Source organism: Corapipo altera, unplaced genomic scaffold, assembly GCF_003945725.1.
Source record: "Corapipo altera isolate COAL_440 unplaced genomic scaffold, ASM394572v1 58, whole genome shotgun sequence".
Lineage (NCBI taxonomy): Eukaryota > Metazoa > Chordata > Aves > Passeriformes > Pipridae > Corapipo > Corapipo altera.
The window spans coordinates 2,828,480-2,846,150 of NW_020884898.1; the positions used below are offsets into that span (position 1 = coordinate 2,828,480).

Sequence of the window (17,671 nt, forward strand, 5' to 3'; positions counted from 1 at the left end):
TTGAGCCTTGAGCTAAGCTCACTTGCATGCATTTAGCTAGTTGTTTTACTCCAACTAATACTTACACAACACAACTTGGTTTATTATTATCAAAATTTTACTGAGCCTCCTCCTTATTCCGTCTCCCCTCCCCCCCAAAAAAAAAAGTTAGGTGGTTATTAGAAATGAAAAACATGATCACTGAGTAACAAAACTTAGTGAGTCATACAGTCCCTAGAATCAAGAATCCTCAACAGTTAAAAATTGCTAGTTTTCCTGGTCAAATATCGAACGAGAAAAAGCTGAGGGAGAAAAGCCAGCAATGATCAGTCTTGAGACAACTTCTACAGAAATCTTCCGCATAAACATAGAATAGGAAATATCTTTTCACTTTCAAGGCCATGCAGTTAGCTTCTGTATTCAAAGTTGCTTTTTCTAGGAATAAAAAAAGAAAAAGATATGTCAACATATATGGTGTGCAAAATACTATCTATTCACAAAGATGTCAGTGGCAGCGCGGTATTTTCTAAGTGACCTGTATCAGTGACAATGAAATTCAACCATAAATGAACTGAAAAACCTCTGCAGATCTGGACACCTTCAAGGGAATAAAGCAGAAAACCCCAAAAGTCGCAAGCCCTAAGAATTCAAAGTGTGGGAGCAGTTGTACCTTTCTCCCCTTCTGGTAAAACACCTGAAGGAAGATGGATATTTGCCTTCTATTCAGGGCTCACAGTCTAGGAAGACAGTCAGAGTCTCCTCAAAGCCACTTCAGCCTTTGACTGACCTTCTTGAACCCATGACGGCACCCATGGAATATGCTTGGGAAGCCTTTCACTGCCATGCACATGTCTAAAACTATTTGGTAAAAGTTACAGTGTAGTTTGACAATTCATCACAAGAAAGTTGTCCACTATTTTGTCTAACACTTTCTTTAATCTGAGTGTGATCAGATATTCTAAGTTTTGGGTTTGGGAGTGCGGAGGATTGTTTTCATTTTGGTCCAGAATGGGAGTAAAAGAGTTTCATTGTTTCCCTGTTTTCTAGACAGCCAATAAAACACTGCAATTTCTGTGGTTAACTGCTGTCTCAAGCCAGTTTATTTTAGGTGTGCCAGAGAACAGGGGCAGTCCCGTACAATTAAGCAAAGAAACTGAGAGCTCTTCTTTGGAACAAACTTATTGGTTCTTCATGTCTGGTTGGTTAAAGAAAGACCTCAGGACTCCCACTTCTTCTGGTACCCTCTCTGTCACAAGCATGCTGTTACCCTCTGTACTGTACCTCCCTGCAAGTCCTTTAATGGGAAGGTAGCACTAGAGAATTTTTTTTCAAAAGACCAAGCCCAGCTGCCTTCCCAGGCCATTAAGGAGCCCTTTCACTTTGCTGTTATATTCAAGCTTACCAATTCATAAGGCAGAAGTAGAAGAAAGGTTTCTAGTTTAAACAGTTACAGCTGTTGCAATAGTACGTCTCATTAAAACATACTTTATGTGATGAAATCCTGAAAAAATCTGAACCTTCTTACTAAACAAATTGCCTGGCTCCTGCTCATCAGGACCCTCTGCTAGGTCCTGTCTTGAGATGATTATGGTGGGCTGGAAAACATCACCTCAAGAGAGCTAAAAGAGATAAGTTTTACAGTTGGCTTTAAGTTTATCATCAAGTTTTTAACACTAAATTGTTAATTATGTCTAGCTCAGGTTAGTCCCACCTGCAGAATGTTTCAAAGTGGATGGTGTCTTGCTAGTTTCTCTCTAAATGTACAAGGATTACAGAATTGTATCATTTGAGAAACTCAAGAACAATGAGTTGCTCTGATTGCAGTGCTCACTTTAGTGAGGTATTAACAGATGACAAAATTATCTATGGCAGGCCTATCTTTTTATTCTTTTTTGATAAGTACTTTATTAAGAACTACACAAATAAAATGCCAAGACACGTCTCAGCAAACATTTTAATTTCTCAGAGAGTGTAATAGTCAGACAACTGATAAACTCTGACTAGTTCTTTCCAACAACTGTTTTTCACAATTAAAAAAGCCCACCACACACCACTAAGAAAAAACTACAGAGGAAAATAACATACAACTAGTAAATTTTGATCCTCTTGTCTGACAAACTAGAAATCTGTAACAAGGTCAAATTATGGATACTTTTAACTTAATCTCCTTGAGTAGCTGCTTATCAAGAAAACAATAAAGGACAATATTTGAGAACAATACTATTCAATCCTTCATAATTTTGGTTGCATTCACAGTTTAAGATAACAGAGAACATAAAAAACTTGTATTTTTTTCCTTCATTCATGCAGTTTCCTACTTTATCAACCAATGGCTTTAATCTTTTATACATTTATTTTAACTCTACAGCAACATCAACAGTTGCCTCTTAATTTGGTAGATAAACCCTTTCCTAAGAAAGAATTTCACTTTTCACCATTGTTTATTAGAAGTCTGTTTCTTTCACAGACTGGCAGTGTTATCACTGATACAGTAATTACTAACAGATACCATCAGCCATTGAAACAGAAACATCCTGTTGTTTCAGTCCTTTCACATGCATTTGGTTTTCATACAAAGAACTCAGGGTACCAAAATGAGAAATAATGAAAAAGTAGCAATTATTAAATAAGCGGAGACCTCTGCTTTTTCCTCTTAAAATAACAGATGATATGTATTAATGAAGATCTTCATCCAGTAATAAAGACAAACCTATCATTACTGGTAGCAATCTCGCAAAGCTGTACTGAAGTGACACTTACAGTCTTTGAATAATTTCAGGCTTTCATAAATATTGTTATCTTGTTAAAAAATAGTTTTTAAAAATAATACAGCAGATTTGATCTTTGGCCTTTCATCTTCAATGCTGCAACAGAAATGGTCTGCTTAAGTAACTAAGGAAAATGTAATGCTAGGCAACGTGAAACCCATGGAAAAGAAGTTTCAAACTAGCTTTTTAATTTTCTTTTCTCTCCTGTTTGTACAAACTCTACTTGTCTTTACTTTCTCTAGTAGGGGAAGTTCTTGCCAAATTATTTTTACCTAGTTTCTTAACCTTCTGTAATGTAAACACCACAATTTTCATGTTGATGTATCTCCAGTCTCTTCATGTAGAGAGTTGGTTGCATTGTTCTGCTGTTTTGGTAGGCCAAGTAACAGCACAGTTCTTAAGATGGTCATCACACCGATCTTTCAGGAAAACCCAATGCTTTAATGTGAATGGAACAACCAAGCCAACCTCGTATCAGCACTGTTTCTTATCCTTTTCTAAAGTGCATGAAAAAGGAGTCTTATGAAGTTTAAGAAAGGCCCTGTTGTCAACTTCACAGAGTCAAAACAGCTATTCAGCTACTTCTGTGTTTCCAAGTATCCGATTAGGGTATCTCCAGCTGTTTCCTGGTGTTCTCTGGCAGTAGCCTTCATACCTTCATACACCCATGGCACTATCTTCCAACAAAGACTCCTGCACTCTGACACCCTGCTCACTGAGAAAAAAATTGCTGCTCATGAGAAATCTGCAGCTTTAGTCAGACCGCTAGCCAGCATCATCTGCCCATGCCACACTTTGTAGTCCTTGCTTTGACAGCTTCCTAGGAAAATCTCTAACTAGCTTGCTAGGCTTCTTTGCTGACCTCTATCTTATGAAATTTTTACCATACATTTTGTTCCATGTTGCAAAGAATGAGCAGCAACAGAGCAGAAGCATTATAGACCATTGAATTTCTTTATTTGCAAAGCTGAAGAACATTTCTATAGAACAGACTTGAGGCCTGATTCAGCACCTTTCAGATACTTAATTTCACCTAAGAAATGCACATTCTCATCATTGTTCACTCTGTGGAAGAAAAAAAAAATAAAATCAAACAACTTAATCTTTCCACTACGAAAAATTGAAAGCTTTCAGAAATTAGGCAAGCAGTAACATAAAGTGCATTGTGAAACACTCTTCTGAGTAAAACAGAGATATACATTGCAAATATGTTACTTCAGTGAAAAAGAAAATGACAATAGGACCAGAGAGATTTATGGCAGTCTGAACACTGAGTAGTATACATGACCCTAATAGGAGTCTTCTATTGTGGATTTCTATCATTCAAGCATTTAAAATTTTTTCACAATGGAATTTTCCAAGTTTTACAGTTGACGTGACAAGTAGCTTTACAGGTGTCGACATAACACCTGGTATATTCTGAAACTTTTTTTCTCCTTTAAATATATCCTTTTAAGGACGTGCTGCCTTCAGAAAAAGAGGAAAGCAGTGTTGCTTTCAGGCCCAGAGAAAGCAACTACCCTTGAGATACTCTTCAAATATAACTGGGGTCCTTGGAGTCCACAGGGATGCTCTCAGGGTAATGAGTTCTGCTGGGAAATACAGTCATTTTTAACGGCCCCAGAAATGCTTTGCAAGTTCCTGCTGGCTTTTATGCAGACAGATTATATGTTTTTAATTTATAGTGGTTTTACTGTGGTTCTTCAGCAGAGAACGCCCTTCCTCATCATCCAGCATGTTTGTGTATCCATGTTTAAACTACTTCATTTCCAAATTGGTGTAATATTCATCACTATAAGACTACTGAATTGATGGCACAAGAAAATAAGTGACTGGAAAACAACCCGTTCACCAATTTTTACTATTGTGGCTTATTCAAACTGCTTCACATGTCAGAAAACATATGGTTTCACACAAGAAAAAATAAGGCATTCCACATACCAAAGAATTTAGGATTAAAAGGAGAAAAAAGTTTTAGGATCAGTATCTGTGCCTAAGGTTTCCAGTCACTGGCCCTTACATTTTAAGACTCTGATACTGCATGTATGCACCTCAAATGTTGGTGATTATCAGAATTTACAAGCTTTCACCTCTACTGTTTTCTCTGCAGACATCCTGAATGTGATTGATTTAACTGTGCTGACCTCCCATCTGTGACAACTGCCGGTCCCACTGTCACCTGCTAATAACAGTCATATATTTAGTTGCATCCCCTAACTGCCTACTGGTGGGAGATGTCTGATAAGTTATTTACCCTGGATTTAGGCAAGACATGAGACATCAGAGATTTTGTGTCCTAATAACATTCCCTTAAGCCATCCACCTTCTCTGCCTTTTAAGTTGTTTACTAACCAAGATAAATGAGCTTGCCAAGACAGGACAATGACAATAGTTGGCAGATGCATTGCTCACACAGCTGACCCTATTCAATTTTAAAACAAAATAAATCTATGCTGTTTTGTTTTATGTATGACTTATTAAATTACTGATATAGAACTTGTCTGCCCCAGATTGCAGGGCACCGCTAATGCACTCAGCTGCAGACACTACGTAGCCTTAAAAAAAGCCCAAACAAAAAAGGTTTACATTAAAATTACCATGAAAAAGAGATAGGTTCAGATGGAATGAGAGATGAGGGGAAAGATAAAAAAAAAAAAAAAAAAGGTTTGTCTAATTGTTTTCCGGGAACCCAATATGCTATCAACTGCCACGATTTACAAAGCAGCTGATGACTGGGAAAGACAGCTATGACACATTAAAGCTATTCATTCAGAAGGTAGAGTCACAATGCTTCAGAAATTGCTGTATCCAAAGAGTTTTTGTCGAACCTCCACAACTAGGTGCACTCAGAAACATCCTGTGAAAGTATTATAGGATTTGAAAAGGACTCATAAAAATTATTAGTTGGAGGCGAAATATTTTTCAGCCAGAACTAGTAATTTAGGAAATCATAGAGTCATATCACAGAAAGGCTTGGGTTGGAAGGGTCCTTAAAGATCACCTAGTTCCAAACCCCCTGTCACAGGGAGCGATGCCAGACACTAGGCCAGGTTGCTCAGGGCCCCATTCACTCTGGTTTTGAATGTTTCCAGGGATGGGGCAACCTGTTCCAGTGTCTCACCACCCTGACAGTAAAGAGTTTCTTCCTAATCTCTAACCTAAATCTCTCAGTCTAAAACCACTCTCTTATCACTATCCGCCATTGAAAAAGTTGCTCTCGCTCTTTTTTATAAAAGCCTTTTAAGTACTGCTCTAAGATCTTCCCTGGGGCCTTCTCTTTGCAGGCTGAACAACCCCAACTCTCTCAGCCTGTCTTCACAAAAGAGATGCTTCAGCCCTCTCACCATCTTCATGGCTGTCCTCTGGACTTGCTCCAACAGATCCATGTCTTTCCCATGCTGGAGACCCCAGAGTTGGATGCAGCACTCCAGCGGGGTTGCAAAAGGGCAGAGTAGAGGGGCATAATATTCTCTCTCCACCTGCTACCCACACTGCTTTTGATGCAGCCCAGGGTTTGTTTGGCCTGCTGGGCTTCAAGTGCACATTGCCAGCTTAGGTCCAGCTTTTCATCCGTGAGAACCCCCAAGACCTCCTCTGTGGGGTTGCTCTCAGATGAGTTCATCTCCCAGTCTGTAATCACGTCTGGGACAGTCCCCGTCCAGGTGCAGCAATGTGCACTTGGACTTGTTGAACTTCATAAGGGTCTTGAGTTCTGTTTGCTGTTTCTTATGAAACATGCAATGCTCTGGTATTAGGGTCAACAAAAAAAGACCTTGCTAGTTTACATAAATATTATTATTCTAATTCAATTCTTGGGAGGCTATAAAAAATAATTATTATGAGCTCACAAAAGAACCCTAAAACAATCTAGTATTTCACTTCCAGGTGGGATGGACATTTGTTCTATCCCTTATCACCATAGACCTTGTGTCTTTCTTTACAGGAACACTAAACAGTAAAGGTCAGAATAGTTGGAGTCAGCAAAGGTCTATATGACTCAAAGATTTATGTGGGAGAAACTGTGCAAAATAACAAACTGAAAAGAAGCCTCACCAGAAAACCCTCGAAAAATATCAGCATCCAGAACACCCAAAGGCACAACACTGGGGCTTTGCTGAATTCTTCAGACATTTTTTTCTACATTTCTAATAGAAACCATTGAATGCCATTATTCATTGCATTATAAGAGAATGTTCTCTAATAATGAGATTAGAGAGACAAAGAAATAAAACACCCATTTCGCAATCTGTGAAGTAATTACCATGTACTCCATTTTAGACCAGCTAAGAAACATGAGCCATCCCATTTGTGTGGCTGCTATAATTCAGTTTTTGCGTAACATCTCCTTAACAGGAGAGAAAATGGCATCCAGGCAGAAAAATACTATGTGGAAAACAAAACACATTGCTTGTAGTAATTATAAAAATTATATTCTACATGTATTTGGCCAGGTCAGCAAGCAGCCAGTCTCAGTGAAAAGGAAGAATATAATACCCTCTCTCTGTATAAGCAAAAGGATGTTTCATTCTTTAGTCTTCAGATATTTGTTTGATTTTTTTTTTCCATAAAGTAAACCCTAGTTATACACCAGACTCTGCTTCAGACTTCCCATACTCCCCAGATTTATTCTCTCTCATGGGATTTTATTGTGTGCACAGACACGCTGATGCATGAAATCATCTCCATTGTTCTTCACATTCTGCTAGCAAGAATACAGGCCATTTATAAACAAATAGCATGTTGGATGGATAAAATGCAAATCACCATACTAGTCAGAAAAATACTTTAACACGGTCTGCAGTGCTAATCCTATCCAATCACTCCTCCCACCCCAATGTCTACCAGTTTCAGGGTAGCTTCTTAAAGTAGTGCTTGAATAACAAGGTATGTACAACATAATAACAGAATTTGGTGTTGGACGAATCTGGATAGAGTCAGGGAAGTGCCAAGATACCCTGCAGTTTCTCCATTTCCTAACAGCAAAAACATGAGTAATTCCCTTAATCCCAGTTTCTCCTTGTCTGTTATTTCCCTGGCCTCACAAGTGCATTGGAAAAACTATGTAGAGAGGTCCCAGATGCTTGCGCTGACGGAACCTATAAAAGTCCAAGTACTCAGTTTTTACAGGACAAGAGGGGGCAGTTGGACAACTTCAGACTGGAGGAAGACAATGAATTCTGCTGCGTGAGTGACCTGAGAGTCAGTGCTCAAGCACAGCCTGGAGCTCTAAGCTGAAATCACAGTTTAAATCTGCATTGTGACCTCAATCGCGAAGTCACACAAAACTCAAAAGTCAAAAAGGTTCCTAACTTGTAAAGAGAACCTAACTAAAATCACAGGAACAGGAGTTCCTGTGATCAGGATTAAGGATCAAGATACAAAACATAATGGTAAGATTTTTTTCCACTTGTAATGTTCAGATATATCCAGCAATACATGATTTAGCTAAAACATTTTGTCCCAGAGCACTTAAAACAGAAAAAAAAAAATTCAAAATTACAGACAATTTTTAAAGTGTAGTTGCATTTTTTTAAGCAAAAAATAGAATGAATCACAGACTCTATCATTTTCTCACTTCTTATTTCCAATGTTTTAGATGATCACTAGTGAGAAGCCACTTCCCTTACATCCTTCCTGAGGTAACAGTTAACTCTAAGAGACACTGTAGTAAATCTAATTAAATACCAGTCCAAGATATATTCCCAGTGCATTGTCTTGTCTTGTAAGAGCCTTTTTTCTCTCTGCGTTTTCAGAATTAGAGGCTTTTTTTTTGGTTTTGGTTTTTCTGGAGTTTTTTTGATATTGTGACAAAAGACCCAGTCAAGCAGAAGATAAAATGTATAAAGCCACAGAAAAGTGTGTAGAAAAGGAACACTTTTGATTCAGCTTTTAGGAGCTGTAGCATGTTGCATATTAACCCCAGACACCTCACTATTTCTCTAGAGCTCACTAGCCTATGTCCTAACAAATGAAATACTGCCTGCTATAACACCTGATTACAAAAACCATTGTTATTTACAAATTGGGGCATAGACTCATGGGCAGATGTAGTATTTTATTATCATACTTGACTAAAGTTTCTTTACACATTCTCATTATTTCTGGGGTAAGACTGAGTTGTCCATCTCATCCACCTATATCATGCCCAGTGAGAATCAGTAACATTACTTCAAATATTGCTGTCTTAGCAACAAAAAGGAATTAATTTTTGCTGTTTCATTTCAGTTTTTTTACAGAGGACAGCCTGAGCACAAAAAAACCCTAGCATACACCAGTCACTTGTGTACAGCAACCTGCCTCAACTTACTTTGTATACCGGCAGACAAAGGGGTCAAGTGGGGTTTTAAAAGAACATATAAGGCAAACTTTAATGTGATGATACCAGTATTTCCCTCCTTGTGTTTATTGTTCTGTAAGTAGTACCATCCTCAGAAGCTTCTCTGCCTATAAAAAAATAAAAATGTTAAGATAGACATGGCAGCACGAACACACTAAATTATGAAGCTTTACTCCCTAAATGGTCCAACTGGCTTAGCAGGAATGGAAAACAATTGTGTGGAATACAGAGGAGGCAGACAATGCCTGGAAAACCAGAAAGAGAAATCAAGCCTCCAGCTTGAACTGCTCGATAACAACCCACTTTTTAATCAATAGCTTCTTTTTTGTGGCTAATGCAAAATTTAAATGAACTTCAGACAAAGCTAACTGGACTTTCTTAATTGGTATCAAAATTATGCTCTCTGCTTCTGCATCCTTGTTTAAGGTAGGAGCTGTGTGGCTTTGTGGCAGCTTTATTGGGAATTTCAATGTTCTGGTTTTTTCCATGACTGCAAATGAGTACCCTTCCAAGACCCACTTATTACTTTATGATTTTAGACCATTCCTCCATAACTTATGCCCAAATCCTAAAGCAAGTAAACTTCACTCATGAAAGTTCTGTTGCCTTAAACAAAGTGGCCATAAAAGTTACCCTGATGAGCTGTGTGGAAAAATGAAATAGAAAAAAGATTGTCCTAAACTAAAAAGAAGTAATATAAAAGAAGAAAAAGGAAATAGTTTCTGACACTGCCAAACTGTATATTATTTTTCTGAAAGGCACAGCCTAATAGAATAGCTTGCTTTATTTATAGAATACATTTGATACATTCATTTCTTACATATATCATACCATGGATATTTTCTGCACTTTAAACAATTCAACATGCAGTAAGACTCTCTGGATTTGCCAGGTGTAAAACAAACAATATAAACAATACCTTGATGTATTATTTCCATTTATTCCCAAGAAAGACCTTTAGTTCAAACACACTGTTTCAAACTTAAGTTAATTTTTGACTGAGTAGTGGAGATATGGTGGCCAGCACCCAAAATGAAGACTGACTGTCAAGACAGAGCCTAAGCAGTGACAGAGTTCTCTGTGTGATTTCCATTTAGTCTGAAAATCTCTTCAGGTTGGAAATACAACATTGGCAAAAGTCAGGGTCGGTGCTTAGAACAGAATCTCCCCATTCATCTCTGAAACTAAATTAAAAGAAACAGCTCGAGATCAGTTTTTTATCTTTAAATACTATCCACTCCCATTCATCCTCTCACCTTTTCTCTCAACAACAGATGCAAAAAATTAGTGTTTGAAAGATCTTGACATCATATCTAGTGGGTAAGGCAATTCATGATCTTACAACTCCTTTCCCTTCACTCTGTTCTCTCTGAACAGGCCAGTAGCTCTTGTCCAGGAAGACCATCCATTATCACAGTGACAGTTATTGATTTTAATTAAAGTAGCAGAAAGAAGCTGAAAATATTAAGCCCTATTCTTCCACGTTCCAGGAATTAAAATAAATGGTACTGAGAATTTACACTGACACAACCACATATTTATGCCTATGTCCAAAGCTACAGCCAATTTGCACAAGATGCCAAGAGAGAACTCCAAGAGCTTTAATTAGTATAGAAAGCTGATTTGATGGTAGGTACAACATGTAATAGTCTTGGCACCAGCAACTCACAAGAGTAGTGAGTCCCTGTTGCAGTGAAAGACTTGATGGGCAGCAGTAGTCACTTAATTTTTTTGAATAACCAAGCAAGCGAGTTTGCCCTTTCGGTTTTTTCCCCCCTATTGCTTATTGCATGCATGCAAAGAAAGCGTTTGGGTTAACATCCAGCTACTCACAATTACAACTTGGAATGCCTGCCAACTGCATAAATCTCACTAGCCACGAAAAGGAAAAAGGCTTTTTCATAGAACAAGAGATCAAGGCACACAAACACACACACATAGAAAACAGGAGTGCAGGCTGCTCCTAAGCAATGTATGCCTCCAAGCTGCATAAAAACACTTCAGTTACAGACTTCAGAGAAGTAAACTGGTTCAGAAAGGCTGTGCTTCATGTAAAATTGCAAAACATGCTTTTGTTGACTTTTTTTTTTTTCTGTCCCACCAGAAACAGCATCTTGTAATATAGCTTTGCTGCCCTGCAAGAACTGATGAAATGATGTTCACAAGGCACAGGGCACTACTTACCCTTGAGTAAGTGCCAGATACAAAGGACTGCTAGTCTAATGATCAAGAAAAATCCATCCATCTCTCAAGCTCCACCTGATCAATGGGATAAAATTGGTTTACAATGTGATCCCACTACATTTTAGAGTAAGTTGACTGAAGGATAGACTTGTGCAGTCTACCTTCAGTCTTTTCCACTGCTATGTGGATGAATGAACAGAAAATTTTCTGTGTATTCCATGTTCTCTGTGGAATCCCTGCAGAAAAATGAAGTTGTTTTCCCAATGATTGTCATGTGTACGTACTTAGACATTAATCATCAATTTTACATATCAGGCAATTTTTCCTACTTTCTCTCAAGCAACAAAAATATGATATGAAATCCATAACAGCCTTGTTTCATCTGTAAATCCATCTGCTTTTTTAGCATGTGCCCTTGAAGTACTGATGCATTTGGGGAAAAACAAGTTGCAAATAAACAAGTTTCATATACAGCATTTCAGTTGTGGAATGCAAAAATTCATCATGTCTTGCAATGTGAAACTGCACTGCATCCTGTAACAGATATCTATGGCTTGCAGGTTGCAGCACATTGTTGTCATTTGAACGTTTATTTCTTTCAATACCATTTGAACAGGTACCTCCTTTCAGTAAATGAAAGATGTAATAAAGGAACTGCTTGGAAGCCTGAAATTTATTCATCTTTTTTTCCCCAAGGATCTGTTAATTTGGTCATTTTCTTGGTGTTCCTCCTCTGTTTGATTATCTGCCTGCATCTTCTGGGCACAGAGATTTCGGGGGACCTGATGTGACTGTGGGTCCCTTTGGAACAACATGCTGAACGAGCTTTATTGTTCCTGCTGGCTGAGTGACAGGTATTGAGCACAGGTATGTTTCTCTGATTCAGGGTCATAGAGGAGAACCAGCTACTTCTGATGCAGCTCTGAAGTCAAATAAAAGAAATTCCATGCTACTCAGGAGTATCATATGAACCAGCAACTCTTTTCCCCCGACAATAGTGCTAAGTAAGAGATTTATCACGTGCAACAATTTTCTGCCACCTAGAGAGAGACTTGACAGAAAAAATGGTGTAAAATTAAAAACTGCCACTTACTCAACTTGCACAGAAAAAAAAAATATTTTTTTCCACTCATTTTGAGCTTTGACAAGGGAAACAGGATGTTAATGCTTCCAGCATGCGCTGTCTTGGGTAAACTACAGCATAAACACCCATCAATCCTGAAACCAATTACTGTTCTTCTGATGTCCATCACAACAGACACCATTTTCTCTGTATGAATATTCATTAATCGGACCACTATACATTGCAGGTAAGTTCAAAGAGGCTTTTCTCATCATGAAATGCAGGTTAAAACATACTACAGCAAGAATACATTGTAATATAATGTAATATAATGGTCGAATTTGGCCAATATATCTCAATTCACTCACAGCACTGTTGGAAATTCTCTAAACATGTCACTTCTTGGCTTGGACTTAGTTAATGACTGAAGTAGAACACACAAAGGATTTGGGGAAGGTATGCAAGCATTTACACACCAACAGATGTCCCATCAGGGAATGACCCTTAAATCACAGCATGAACAGTAGAAAAAGAATCTATTGGAAACCTTGTGCAGCTAAGAGATGAGCATACCAATAAGTGAAGAGAATGAGGAATGCTGATTTTCATGCTGCTCTAGGGTGTAATGAAAAAAAATGAAAATCTTTCCTGAAGACATGAATCTTTCCAGGTTTTCAAGAGCTCCATGTCTCACTGTCAGCTGACAGAATACGGTCACCTTGGGGTTATATTGAACAGAAGTAGCTATCGATTAGAAAAGTGTTTGCAGATTAGGAGCTTTGCAAAAGAGTTACTCAGCAATCTCTATTAATTGGATATGTTCAGCACTTGAAACTTAATTTCTATCTCCATTTAAGCGGGTCAATATTGTGGAAGAAGCTAGAAAACAGGTCTGGCACAATAAAAATGCAGTTCCATTCCTATTTGTGTGGATCAGTCTAGTCAAAAGCAGAATGTGTCTACCTTTATTTCAGGCTAAATAACCACTAGCCTCATGAAGAGATTGTGATGGTTTCCATCTGGCACTGTACCAGGGATTCATGGATTGTACCAAGTTACAGAATCACAGCTTATCTCAGAAACCGGTGGTTGCCAAGTCCAAACCCCTCAGCTCAAGCAGCTTGTACAGAATCATGCTCAGTTGAGTTTTGAGTATCTCATAGCGTGGAGACTCCACAGCCTCTCCAGGCAGCCTGTTACAGTGTAGCAAAATGTAGCAAACTCTCCCCAGCAAAATATTTTCTTATGCTGAGCCTGCTCTTCGAGGCTAAACAATCCCAGCTCTCTCAGCCTCCCCTTGTACGGCCAAGTACATACTCCCTGAATCCTCTTTGTGATCTTTGCTCCAGTATGTCCATGTCTCCTCTTGTACTGGAGAGGACAGATCTGGACACAGTGCTCTAGATATGGTCTCACCAGGAATGAGTAGAGCACAGGGGTAACCTCTCTCGAACTCCTGGCAATGTTCTTCCTAGTACAGCTTGCTTTGCCCCAGGGGCTCATGTTCAATATTTTTGGTCCAACAGGACCCCCAGTGCCTGTTCTGGAAAGCTGCTTCTCAGACAGTGAGCCCCTGGTCTGTACTGGTGCAGGGAGTTATCCTTCACCAGATGCAAGACCCTGCCTGTGTCTTTATCAAACTTCATGAGATTCTTGTTGGCCTGTTTGTCCAGCTTGTCAAGATGCCTTTGAAGGGCAACACAGACATCTGGTGTGCCAAACACTCCTCACAGGTTCACATTTTCTTCAAACTTGCTCAGAGTGCACTCTGCCCTGTTGTCCTGGTCAAGGATAACAGTATTTGCCCCAGTGTGGACCTTGGGGTATGCAACAGGTGACTGGCCTCCAGCTGGACTTCATGCCACTATCACAACCTTCTGAGGCCAGCAGTTCAGCTACCTTGCAATCCATCTCCCTGTCCACTTGTCTAATGCATACTTCATTAGTTTGTCTACTCTTGGACACTTTTTGGAGTTTAGGAACTCCAGAAAAATCAGGTTCTTTTAAATTCTGTTTCTAGCAGTATCAAGCAACTAATCTTTACAGATTGTAACACGAAGACTTAGGCATTGGTTGTGCCAAAACAAGGTGACTGGTCATAGTAATCTTGTCAATTTTGCTCCTCAGTTCTGTAGGAAATGGCAAATCACACTGAATAGAGATCAAGAGCAACTATGCAATTCAAGGAAACTCACTGTGTTTCTTCCCTCAAAGGCTAATATACTAACATGACTAAAGGAGAAATACTGAGCACATTTTCTGAAAAACAACATGACCTTTAACAGGAAATGAAAAAAGTCTCATTTTTTTCTTCTGATATACAAAACAGAGAGCTCCTGTTTCAAATTGCAGTGAATCTCAGCCTTAAGCTAACCTCTGGAGTCTTGCACATCTGTAGCTTAGCTCAGAAGCAGATTAATTTTATTAAATAACTTTCAGTGTGTATGTTTTTGAAACACTAAATAGAAAGAGGTAAAATTTTACAGTACTAGCAAAGATAGGATGGAGACACCAAATCCAAACATGTTTAGTTTGAGTTTATCCATTTACTAATCTTCAAGGTTTGCCAAGTCATTTAATTTTTAGAAACACAGCACCTATGTAATGCTTAGAAACACCTGAATACCTCATGACAATTCTGATAAGAAAAAGCAATCATAGGACTCCTGCACTTACTTAAGAGCAGGAATAACAGAATTCCCATAAGCAAAATATGTGGATACAAGCTCCCAGAATCCAGGTCTTTCTGACCATTGGCCTTACAGAGGAAGAGGTATGTCTTCACATGTTTAAAAGCACCAACTACTCACGTTTGCTGAGGCATACAGTTCTGCAGAAACATAGTAATGAGGTGTGTTCTTCTCTTGTTTTGTATAATTGCTGTAAATTTCAATGCCTTGCTCATCCAAGTCCCATGCACAACTAAAGTAACCAGTAGAAAGCATCAGTAACTGAAGACAGAGCTCTCCTAAAATTCGTTTGTGATGGGTCCATGTGTCCCTTCTCTCCTTCGATGCATGTAACCATTTCATCCATGCTCCCCATATACAGTGAGAAAGCCAAACTTTGTGAATGCATCTTCCCTATCTTCTAAAATCCTTTACTCTCTGAATAAAGAAAGTATTTTGCTATTTTTGCTGTGATAATGTGATGTGTGCTAATAACTTTCTGATAGGCTGTCATCAGTGTCTCAGCAATTGTTTTTTCATCATGGAGTTCTCTTTGAAGATTATTAGTCACTGTCAAGGGTGACCTGCTAGCTCTGTTGTTAATGGTTAACAGATGATTTTTCTTTACCTAATTTATACCAAAAATTAAACTCTAAAGGTTATGCTAGATGTTCCAAATCCTAAAGACCAAGTCTAAAAGTGCAGGTATTAAAAAGGTGAGATGCATGAAGCAGCACAGCTATTCTTGGGCAAGCATTAATAATTAGATATTATTTTGGAGAAAGGGCAATGCTTCATCTGAAGATGAAGTATTATCTTCAATATCTCTTTGTGCAGTTGGTGGAACATGCCCACTGATTGTGCTTCTAATCTCAAAATAAGTTGGCAGGTTTGCCCTTTTCTAGCTGAAATATAGTCTCTTCTGGGAAACCTTTACCAACACATCCTGACAACTGTTATGTCCTATTAAAGGTTGTTCACTGATATTTGTAGTATCTTAAATACACACTGCATTATTACAGGTGAATTCTACATTTGCTTAGAATAAAGATTATGCTGAAAATAAAAGGCAAGAAGACTTCCACAGGACTGGCTTGTTTGGGAAGCAGACTCATTACTGTGCTAGACTATTGTTGTATACTATGGAGTTTCTTCAGGATCAGCAAAGTCAGCTGGGGATCAAAAACAGACAGTTGTCAGAGTCTGGGAGAAATGTGGTTATTTGTGATCTCCTGCTCTCTAAGAACAAGAGAGTTCCACAGACATTTTTGATAGAAAAGGCAAAGAAACAGCATGACTGATCCCTACACCAGAGTGATATTTAAAATTATGCTCAAATATTATTTTGTCTTTTCCCCAGATGAAAATAGGAAAGTCCTCTCCATTTGGCCAAAGGGTTTTTTTGTTTTGGTCTGTATTTTTTTTGTTTAAAAAAACCCAGCAAAACGGTTGATCACATGAGAAAACAGAGGACTTCATTTCTTTCCTGAAGAAGGAAAATGCATGCTAGACTGATTTACTGGTTGGGAAAATTTACCTTGGCTTCAATTAAGTAATTTAAAAAAAAAAATCTGCTTGCTTGCAATAATGAAGAAACTACACCAGACACTAATGCACTCATTACATTATCCCTTTAGGGCTGGCAAAACAGTCTACACTCCATTTTTGTAAAAAATCTACCCTGGAACATCTGATGTCAAAACAATTTAGCTTTTATGTTTGTAACATTTTTAAGGTACCTATTTGTGTAAACACAAAACCAGTAGCAAAAAACTGCAATGATTCATTTGAAAAAAAAAAAAGGAAAGAAAAAAAAGGAGAGAAAAAAACCCCACAACAAAGCAGCAGCTTAAAATCCTTCTGACAATCAAAAGTTAGAGCTCAGTAAAATAATTCCATTACATAAATTGTTACTGAGAGTGTTACAATATTGGTTAGCAGACAATATACTGACAATATCCAACTGTCATAATTCAGAAAAAAAAATAACTCAAAGGCCAACTATAATACTACCCAATCTCCCTCCCAAAAAACATATCCCATTTTCTTGTTCTTCTTTTAAACCTGTGCACAGGCACCAGAAATGTAATGAAATAATTTTTTTCCAAGGTATTCAAAAAATCCATAAATACAACTCTGCTGACATCTGTCACGCATTCCTGGGCTAAAAGGCAAGTGTCACTGGAAGGTAGTTGTATATAAAGTGCTAGAGCATATAATTATTAAATCTCCTTTATATTAATAGCCCCTTTTATTCAGTAAGGATGGTCAAAATGGTTTTCTCAAACATGTTTTGGCAAACCTTAATCTCAGACATATTCTGAAGACAATGCATGCAAGGCAAGAAAGTTATTTGCCTTTGTATGCTAGTGCATACATAAATTTAGAAAGAGTCTCAACCTGTCACTAGTCAGTCATATTCAGAATGCCTCATCTTATCTACTTCTCACTGTGAGCCAGTGCATCCTGCTGGAGCACATATCCTGTGCTCCTGAGCTCTCCACTAGAAAAAAAATCTGTGTGCTCAGGAATTCGACAAGCAAAACAGAACATTAGGGCATTTTCATCTTGTGATAATCTCAAAGCTAAGTGGTATGTACTCACCTGCAAAATATAAAATCTCTTTAGCCTACTTGCTCTGTGGGGAAAAAAAAAAATTGATGCAATGAGT

General features: G+C 38.2%; 1 long non-coding RNA gene across 1 annotated transcript; it reads right to left on the reverse strand.

The window, feature by feature from the left end:
- Nucleotides 1–10,081: 10,081 nt before the first annotated feature.
- LOC113949687 lies at nt 10,082–17,640 on the reverse strand. Its single transcript, XR_003528524.1, has 4 exons — nt 17,605–17,640; nt 15,142–15,253; nt 11,269–11,343; nt 10,082–10,268 (listed from the first exon to the last, which is right to left on the reverse strand). It is a non-coding gene; the product is annotated as an uncharacterized LOC113949687 (long non-coding RNA).
- Between the last annotated feature and the right edge of the window lie 31 nt (nt 17,641–17,671).